This window comes from Nicotiana tabacum, unplaced genomic scaffold, assembly GCF_000715075.1.
Source record: "Nicotiana tabacum cultivar K326 unplaced genomic scaffold, ASM71507v2 Un00447, whole genome shotgun sequence".
Taxonomy (NCBI): domain Eukaryota; kingdom Viridiplantae; phylum Streptophyta; class Magnoliopsida; order Solanales; family Solanaceae; genus Nicotiana; species Nicotiana tabacum.
The window spans coordinates 24955-34922 of record NW_027438684.1 but is presented as its reverse complement, the minus strand read 5'-3'; positions in this window follow the sequence as shown (position 1 = coordinate 34922).

The window sequence follows — 9968 nt, the reverse complement described above, 5'->3', positions numbered from 1 at the left end:
TCTTTATTTATATCGAGTGATCTCACAACCATCGGAGTACTCAATGGATGTACTTTATCCATATAGAATCGCTTCAAAATCTTTTTAGTGTATGCTGATTGATGGACAAAAATTCAATCTTTCATATACTCAATTTGTATACCAAGACAAAATTTTGTCTTTCCAAGTTCTTTCATTTCAAATTCTTTCTTTAAATAGTCTACTGCTTTAGGAAGCTCTCTAGGAGTTCCAATGAAATTTAAATCATCAACATACATGGCGATTATAACAAATTTAGATCCAGATCTTTTTATAAAGACACAGGGATAAATTGAATCATTCTTATACCCTTCTTTCAACAGGTACTCATTCAGGCGATTATACCACAAACGCCTTGATTGTTTTAATCCGTATAAGGATTTTTGAAGCTTTATTTAATAAATTTCTTGGAAACCTTAATATGCTTCAGAACAATTTAAATCCTTCAATGATTTCCATTATACGCATATCACGTTTTTCTTGTATTGCCAAATTAAAACCTGAAATGATGATATCAACCACAGGAGAACATGTCTCTATATAATCAATGCCAGGATATTTACAAATCTTCTTGTCGTCTTTATGCTTATCGACTTGACCTTCTTCTTTTTTCGCACAAGAACACATTTATACCTCCACTGGCTTTATACTTCCACGTGTTGGGACTATCCGTCCAACTTCATATTTTTCAGGTGAAATCAATTTTCATTGCGTATTTTTCATTTGGACAATCATTTATCTGTCCAAATTTCATGACAGATTTGAGCTCAAGATCCTCGTCAATATTAATAATATTGAGCGCTACATTATATTAACAATATCGTCGGCGGTCATTTTATATCTGTTCTATTATTACCCAATAAAGACATAACTTATTGAGATCTCTTTATCTCGTTATTTTCAGGTACCTGAGCCTCTCCCATGAGGTCTTATGAAGTGTTATGTCGTGGTGCTCTTTTAGAGCACTTACCTCCTTATTATGATCATCTTGAACATTTGCTCCTCTCCTTCTTCAAGGAGTTTTATCATTGGAACCGATTAGTCTATTATGCTTCATGCATGCCATAGACTCTATTCATTATGAACTTTATTTTATTTGGAGCATTAGCAGCTGAATATGACATTTAGCTTTGGGTCAGCAAATATGTCTGGCAATATTTTGCAAATAAATTATCACTTGACCTTCAAGTTCACATTTTCTCGTACGAGGATCTAGATGTACTCATAATAATTCATTACATGCATTACTTTTTTAGCTGTTCATTTTCTCCCCCTATTGTTGGGATCACCAACACATATCCCTAACCTTATTTGGGGATCCATCTTTGTGCATTGTGGTGGAACAATTAAATCATATAGTACATTCATATTTCAAGATGGAAATTATTTGGTTCCTGACCCTGAACCGATTGTGATAGGGAGAACTTATCATAACTTAGCTAGATGCGTACAAGTGATGTTGTATATTAAATAATACATCGCATACCAAAATTTATTTTGGCAGTTTTGTTCTCATAACCAATGGTTTAGATATAATTGGAGGCATACAATTTCTGCTTAACCAACTTGGATTTAAACTAGTATTATCAAGATAAATCATCATAATTTATATTCTGGAACTATGCTGTAATAATCTGAGCAATCAATCTTGCAAAACCAAACTGCAAGTTGATAACAAATTCACATGTGACCATAGAATAGATGCATCTATTAAAATCATATAATAGTAAACAATCCACATGGCTAGTGACTGGGCCCATATATTTATCACCTTTTATTTGTTCCAGAAATCAAGGGATTCAATCCCAACCTTAACTGGTATATCATGAGAATAAGCAGCACAAGAGAATTTTTGAAGAATCTTCTATTTCTTCAATATATGTCAATGTAATTCTCAATTATTTTTTCGTATCATAATTGAACCGGGATGGTCAACCGGTCATGCCAATTTGTTTCAGTAAACCTCTAGTTTACTTGTGACATATGATTTCATCATCATACTTATATTTGTGTAGTACAAATAGAAAAAAAAAATCAGGTAACCTTTCATATCATTCGTTATGATTATAGAAATATGAAGATATTCAATATTTCTTTTATTTATAGTCTCAATATGCCAACCACTTTGACTTATACATTTGAAACTCAAAAAGTTTCTTTTGAGACTTTACAATATCAATGTCGTGAAAATTTAATATCTTCTGCGCTTCTTCGTCTGAAAGGGGTGGTCCTTCGCCTTGCTCATTCAGTGGGAAGCTCTGAGTGTACTTCTCCACATTAGCCTTGTAGCGACCCTTTATTTAGAAGATAAAAAATTATTAACTATATAATATTATAAATATTAATTTTAAATTATAATAGTTATGAAACTTACATATGTAGTCTCCGCCCGGTCCTCGACCCATTTAGTTAGATTTGTCGGTGCCTTCTTCTTCCGGATGTGAGTCTCCATGAAGAACTCATCATGAGTCATCTTCCTCCCATATTTTTTTCTACAAATATAATAAAATATTAGAACTAAATTAAAATATATAAATATAGTTCGATAAAAATAGATTTAAATATTTTAAGAAATTACCATGTCACGCCCGACCTCGGGGAGCGCGACCGGCGCTCAACAAAGTTACCTCGGTCGAGCAAGCCTGCACAGTGTCGTCTACCCAACTCGCTCACATATAAAGAGAAGAATACATTTCATTAATAAGTCAATAAGATTCATGCGAACAACACCGGTTCATTTCCATTAGTTACGTCATTAACAAATCTTCAAAACAGTATGTTGTACAATCATAGTTAAAGTGGAACATATGATACCATTAAAATATTTTTAGTTTAACTTTTCCAAAAATATATACAACCCACACTATGTCTACAGAGCCTCTAATAGGAACAGAAAAGTGCTATGACAGTGCCGGCAACAAGGCCCTTACTATACCTCAAAATGCTATGTACAAATGATAGAAGATACAGGACCCCAAAATGAAGTGGGGCTCGCCAAATCAGCTGAGGAGAGGGTATGCTACTATCACTGATCAATACCACCTGCATCCATTAAAGATGCAGTGCCCCCGGCAAAAGGGTCATTAGTATATATGGAATAGTAGTAGTATGTAAAACTAAACACCCTCTCAATAGAATGAGCAACAATAAACGGAGAATAAAAATGATATCAATAAGAGACTCAAACAGTATCAAAGTGCCACATTAGGGGAAATGTAAATTTCACGTAGGTTTAGGTAATTTAAGTTGGGAGATCTTTAGCACCGATATACCACCGTATTTTAGCACGGAGTCCGGTCTCAGCCCGACCGGCTAAGCCGTCTCACCCCGAGACATACACTCACAATACTACCATGTGTGCGGCATGGCGTCCGATCTCAGCCCGACCGGCTAAGCTGTCTCACCAAAATGCCATGTGGGTCGATATTACATCACATCTAGCTAACAAAAATCTCATCCCATTTAAGGGAAACATATCTCAACACACCAATCTCATCCCATATAAGGGAAAACAGTCTCATCACATTAAAATAGGGATTTACCCCTCAATCACTCCTACACCGGCACGTATAGTTTCGGGGTTAGGTTGTTCCGACCTACCCTTCCTCAATGACTTATCGATACTCCCAAAGAATTTGTTATTAAAAGTATTTACTACTCAATTCATATTCTTTTACATGTCATTCATTTTATTAACATCATTGGCGATAAGGCAATATCATTCTTGGCACATTGGCCATACTTCATAATTCAGCTCACTATTCCCTTTTCAATCGTTATCATAAATAATCAACAACAAGGCCTTTCAACATTAAGACTTTAATCACATACTTAAGCAAATTAGGGTCTTAGGCACATATGACTTCCTACACAATTGACATGGTAGCTTTCATAAGAATTCACACTTTCAAATCATAACATAGTAACACACAACCCATACTTAAACCACATCTTCTACCATAAACTTATCATAACAAGAATCTTTGAAATATATATTGAACACATAATTATTTCGACACAAGTCTTATTTGAAAAAAATTCAATTTAAAAGGGGCATGACTTATAAGGACATTGCGGGGTTCAATTCTAAGAGAATAGTTTAGCCAATATACCTCACTTGAGCTTTCTTAAACTCTAAAATGTTTCGAAAATCTTAGCAACTTCAATCTATTGTAGAAATGTAATAAATTTAACTAAAATTAGGAAGATACTCATGGTTCTAGATCTTTTAAGCATTTTATTAAATATTAGGTGTGCATTAAGGTTTCAAGGCCCTTTCATGGAGGATCCGATCATCCCACAACCCATTCTTTACCATTTTAGCTCAATAATCTCCCTACATATCTTGATAACACATTCATGCAAAATAAACAACTCCCATACCCAAATATTATCTTACCAATTACCCGTTCCTAGTTAAATTTCAAAATTAAGGTTTAGGGTGTAGAATTTTACCTCTAGGATGAATACCTAGTGTGCTTTCCTTTATAATCTTCCAAGATTTGAGTAAGAATTGAGGAACAATTGGTTGAGGAACTCTCTCCCTCTCTAGAGCACTTTCTTTCTCTCAAAATATTAGGTTTTTGCTAAAAAAATAGTACATATCGTCTATTTAACAAAGTAGGGTCGGGTTATAAAAACCCCAAAAAATAAAGCTCCAGAACAGGATCTGCGATCGCATAAGCGACCGCATAATGCATCTACGGTCCGCGAAATGGACCGCATAATTGCCCTCTGGAACTGGGCAAAACTGACTCAGTCTGCGGTCATTATGCGGCCCGCAGACCTGTTCTGCGGTCATATAATGCATCGCAGAACTGGTCTGCGGTCGCATAATGCGCTGCAAACCTGCTCTCCAAACTTGCCTAAGCTGCTTCACTCTGCGGCCATTATGCGGCCGCATAGTGGGCCGCCGAAATGTATTTTTCTATCCAAAATTTTCCTTTACTGACCAGTGCATTGTTCGACCCAAAAAGTTCGAGCCACAGCGAGCTACAATCCTCAAACACGTAAGCCTACTTCGGCACCACGAAACCTTAAATTCCTTTACGAAATTTTACGGGGCCTTACATACCAGTAGTTTCCTCACAGTCCCCATGCTCCTTGCACCCACACAGTGCAAGGAGCTAGCCTTCTCAGATGCTCGGGCCTTCTTTCCATGTTCACTCTTCTTCTCGAATTTCTCAGTGGTCAACATTTGAACTTAAAATTTACAAGAATGGCACTGTTATGCCGGTCCTCCCAGGCACACTTAGTCTGCAAATGAAGTGTATAACGCTATATGAAAATATTGTTAATATAATGCTTAAATAGATAAGAATTGTATTAAAACCTTAAATTGGTTAAGAATTTGCTCCACGTGCTCCGGTGAAAATTCACTCCCATACAACCGGCTAAGAGCTTCAGTGATTATATTTGTAGTCTGATGACTAGGTATGAACCTGCAACATAACAATTACATTAAATAAACAAGACTAGCTATTATAATTTAGCAAAAACAAAGAAGTAATAAATAAATCTTACCCATTGCCCTCAGACTTGATGATCATCCTATGATAACGATCATACCGCACTTCCTCTGGATCATCATATGCCGATGAATCTGAAGCGTGCGTAGAAGGGGAGGCATATGGATCAACGCTACTATCTCGAAGGTGAAGTCTAGAAATGCTAGGAGACGAACCCCATGGAGAGGGAGACGAGGTCTCTGATGAAGATGGATGCGATCTAGACCCCTGCTGCAATCCAGACCACTACTGTGATCCGAGTGGCTAAAATCAATCTTTTAGCCTTATAGAAATCTTCAGGTATGTTGAAAGTCGGGTCAACTAGTTCATTCATAAGGCCAATGAAAGAATCCATTCTCGCTTGAGAAATATTGATATCTGATTTGATACTTAATAGTCTAACTGCAACAGACAATTGAGAGTGCACACTTCCTTCACTTAGTGGACGACTAGCGGCTTCTAACTATTCATAAAAATATTTTGCCTCTTCGTTAAGAGCTTGTTCAACACTTTTATGGGGTTCAAACTTGAAGTGCACCCCAAAAGCATCCGCAACCATTCATGGTATCTAGGATGTAGAACGTTATTCTCCACCGACCTACTACTTTCACCAACAACTATGTTATGAAATACATCATAACTGCCATCAACCTCTCCATGATTAGTCCACACAAAAAATTATCTATAAACCCTTTTTTATAAAGATAAGTCTTAACATCCTCCGATTCGAAAAAATGCAAACACTTGCACTTCACACAAGGACACCTAATCATCCCTCCAAACTGAAATGGTTCAGGTGACATTGCATGCCTAATAAATTCATTAACCCCTTCTATAAATTCCTTCCTAAAAAACTGACGATTAGGATAATTCCTATTATACATCCAACTACGATATTTCATATACACAAAGAACAAATAAATTAAGTGTTATATTAATATATTGTTCTAACACTATTATTAATCATAATTAGACTCGCTGGAACAATGAATTAGATAAGCCATGCAATTAGACTAACTCAATTAGATTAATTAATATTGTAGTTCATAGTTTATACCTTAAATTCATAATTTATACCTTAAATTAATTTATATATTAAATAATTTAAATGCATTAATTTGAGTTCTATTAAGAACCATAAGTTCATAATTTATACCTTAAGTTCATAATTTATACCTTAAATTAGTTTATACATTAAATAATTTAAATGCATTAATTTGAGTTCTATTAAGAACCACAAGTTCATAATTTAAGGTAGTTCATAATTTATACCTTAATTCTAAATCTAATGTAGTTCAAACCAAAAACCCTAAAAAAAATTATAATTTTAGATAGTTCAATTCTAAATCTAAATCTAATGCAGTTCAAAACCCTTATTTAGTCACATAAATCCTAAATAGACAAAAATCCTAAAATATTACATAAAATTATATTCCAAAAATTTAAAATTAAAAATTAAAAAGCTAATAAAGTATATTACTAACCTTGAACAACAATGGCAGTGGTGGTGCCGCCGACGAGGAGAAAGTGGTGGTGGTGGCGGCGTGGTAGTGGTGGTGATGGAGGCGCGAAACAATGGTGGCAGCGGCTGGGGGCGCAAGCATGAGATCGAATAGGTGGGGCTTCGATTTTAAGGGTGGGTGACTTGATTTTGGTTGGGATTAGGCCAAATTTCTGTGGGAAAGGGAGATGGAAGAGAGATTAAAGAGAGAGAGAGAGAGAGTGAAAAGATGAAAATAGGGAAGGAACCCGTATGTGTTGGTCTAATTAATAGATTTTCGACCGATTTCGGTCGGTATTGTTAAAAATGTTTGACTGTTTGACCTCACAAATACCGACCGAAATCGATTGAAAAATAAATTATAAAAAGTTTAATAATATTTTTTTTATTAATTACTTAACAAATGTTTTTGTTCTTAGCATTTTGCACACGTAATATATCTTTCTTAATTTGTTCCTTAATCAATTTTTTTAATTAACTTGCACCACATACCGATTGATTTTGTGTTTAAAGATTGTAATAAAATAATATATAATTAGATTTATATATAGCACTACATCTTAAGTTTTACCATAGCATTACATCAATGATACACTTTATAATCTATTTACTAAGACACTAAGTGTGTCATAGCATATTGGATATAACGACTATATCAATTACACTTGATCAATTATATATATAATGTTTATCATCTGTGTGCTTTAATATAAATTACACTTCAAGTGTAATAGATTATAATAGAGTGTATGATTTTATTCATTTATGATAATTTACACTTACATATATATGACAAGTGTTGATGCTTTAATTTATTTTCAACTGTTCATTACATCGCTCGAATGCTTGATCGGTGAATAAATAAAAAAACAAATCTTGAAGTTTAAGTGGACATTTTAAACATTTTAAGTGACAACATGCTCATGTATAATGAGTGACTAGATGCTCCAAGATGTGTATAATCGACATAGTCTTGAATGTTTTATTCTCGATCACTTTATTAGTACTTTGCTCGGATACTTCATCAGTGGATCAATTGGAAATTCAATTATATTCAATTAAAACTTACTATAACACATTTAAAAACAAAGTGTATAGTTCTATAAGATGTAGTGCTATATTAATACTTAAGTTTTAGCATCAACAACATATGTATACTTATATTAATATAGCATATGTTAATATAGCATTAATATGTATACATATGTTGTTGTTGCTACAACTTAAGTATTAATATAGCATATATATATGTGCAAGTGTAAATTATCATATATATATGTAGGGATTGAACTGGTGACCTTGCGGGCAAATGTGCACTCATTGACCGGTGAGCCAAAGTGCTCACTTGAGCATGGGTTCACACATGCTTATTTAAGAAGGAGATGAGAAAAATATCGAGGGAGGAGAGTATGGGTTCATGATATAGATCCGGCCCCGGATGCAACGTTACCGTGAGTTGGTTTTTGACGACCATGAGATTAAATTGGACCCCATATAAACTAGATATCCAGAGGTGGATCGTCTATCGTCCTAGTCGCTGTTTGAGAAGCTTTGGAGGTGCAAGGTTGAACTTTTTGAGAAAAGTAGACCATGAGCAGTGAGCAACGGAGGACTGGTTTGATTGCTTGCCAATGAACATCCGTTGGACAGTGCATAAAGGCAAGCTTATTGACTGAGAATGCGCGCGATGTCGGAGTGAGTTATTAGAGTGCTCCAACAACTCGTTGATACTGTTCTGGATTTGCAAGAGGACTGACTACCCATGAATTTGGTTAACAAAAATTATTGTTCATACATGCCAATGAATGGCTCTTCGCGAGTCGTTTCATCGAGTCGGTTAATGACATAGGGATTCAAATGTATATACATAATCAGATACTTAAACATGGGTGGGTAGATATGAACGGTTGCCAATCAATTTCTTCCTTAATTTATGGGATGGACCCCACAAATCTCCCTCTTCAGTCTCATTAACCTGAAGGAGGTAGCACTATTTTCTAGTTTGAGTGCATGCCGACAAGTTCTTTGTATAACTCGAATTTGTCTCTTAGTACTACCTTAGTCAACATATCAGCAGGATTTTTACTTGTGTGAATCTTTTTGACCTGTAAAGATTCGTTCTCCACCTGCTCACGAATCCAATGATATCTCACATCTATATGCTTTGTTCTTGCATGGTACATGGAGTTCTTGTTCAAGTCTATTGCACTTTGACTGTCACAATAGACGACATACTCCTTTTGATGCAATTCCAGCTCTTGAAGAAACCGCTTGAGCCATACCATCTCCTTGCCAGCCTCTATAGCGGCAATGTACTTTGCTTCAGTTGTTGAAAGTGCAACACACTTCTGCAATTTAGACTGCCATGATATAGCTCCCCCTAAAATATAAGCAAATATCCAGTAGTGGATTTTCTGTTATCAATGTCACCTGCCATATCAGCATCTGTATAACCCTTCAAGATTGGATAAGATCCTCCAAAGCATAAACAATCTCCCGTGGTACCTCTCAGGTACCTGAGTATCCACTTGACTGCTTCCTAATGTTCCTTTATAGGATTTTCAAGGAATCTGCTAACAACACCAACTGCATGAGCAATATCAAGTCAGGTGCATACCATTGCATACATCAAGCTTCCGACTGCTGAAGAATAAGAAAATTTAGCCATGTTCCCTTTCTCCTCCACACTTGTAGGACACATCTTCTTGCTCAACTTTAGATGACTAGCAAGAGGTGTGCTGACTGGCTTAACATTCTTCATGTTGAAGCATTCCAGTACACGTTCAATGTACTTCTCCTGAGACATCCACAACTTTCTACTTGTTCGCTCTCGAACTATCTTCATACCCAGAATTTGTTGTGCTAGGCCCAAGTCCTTCATATCAAATGACTTGGACAAATCTCCATTCAACTTTGCGATCATCCCCTTGTCTTTTCCTACA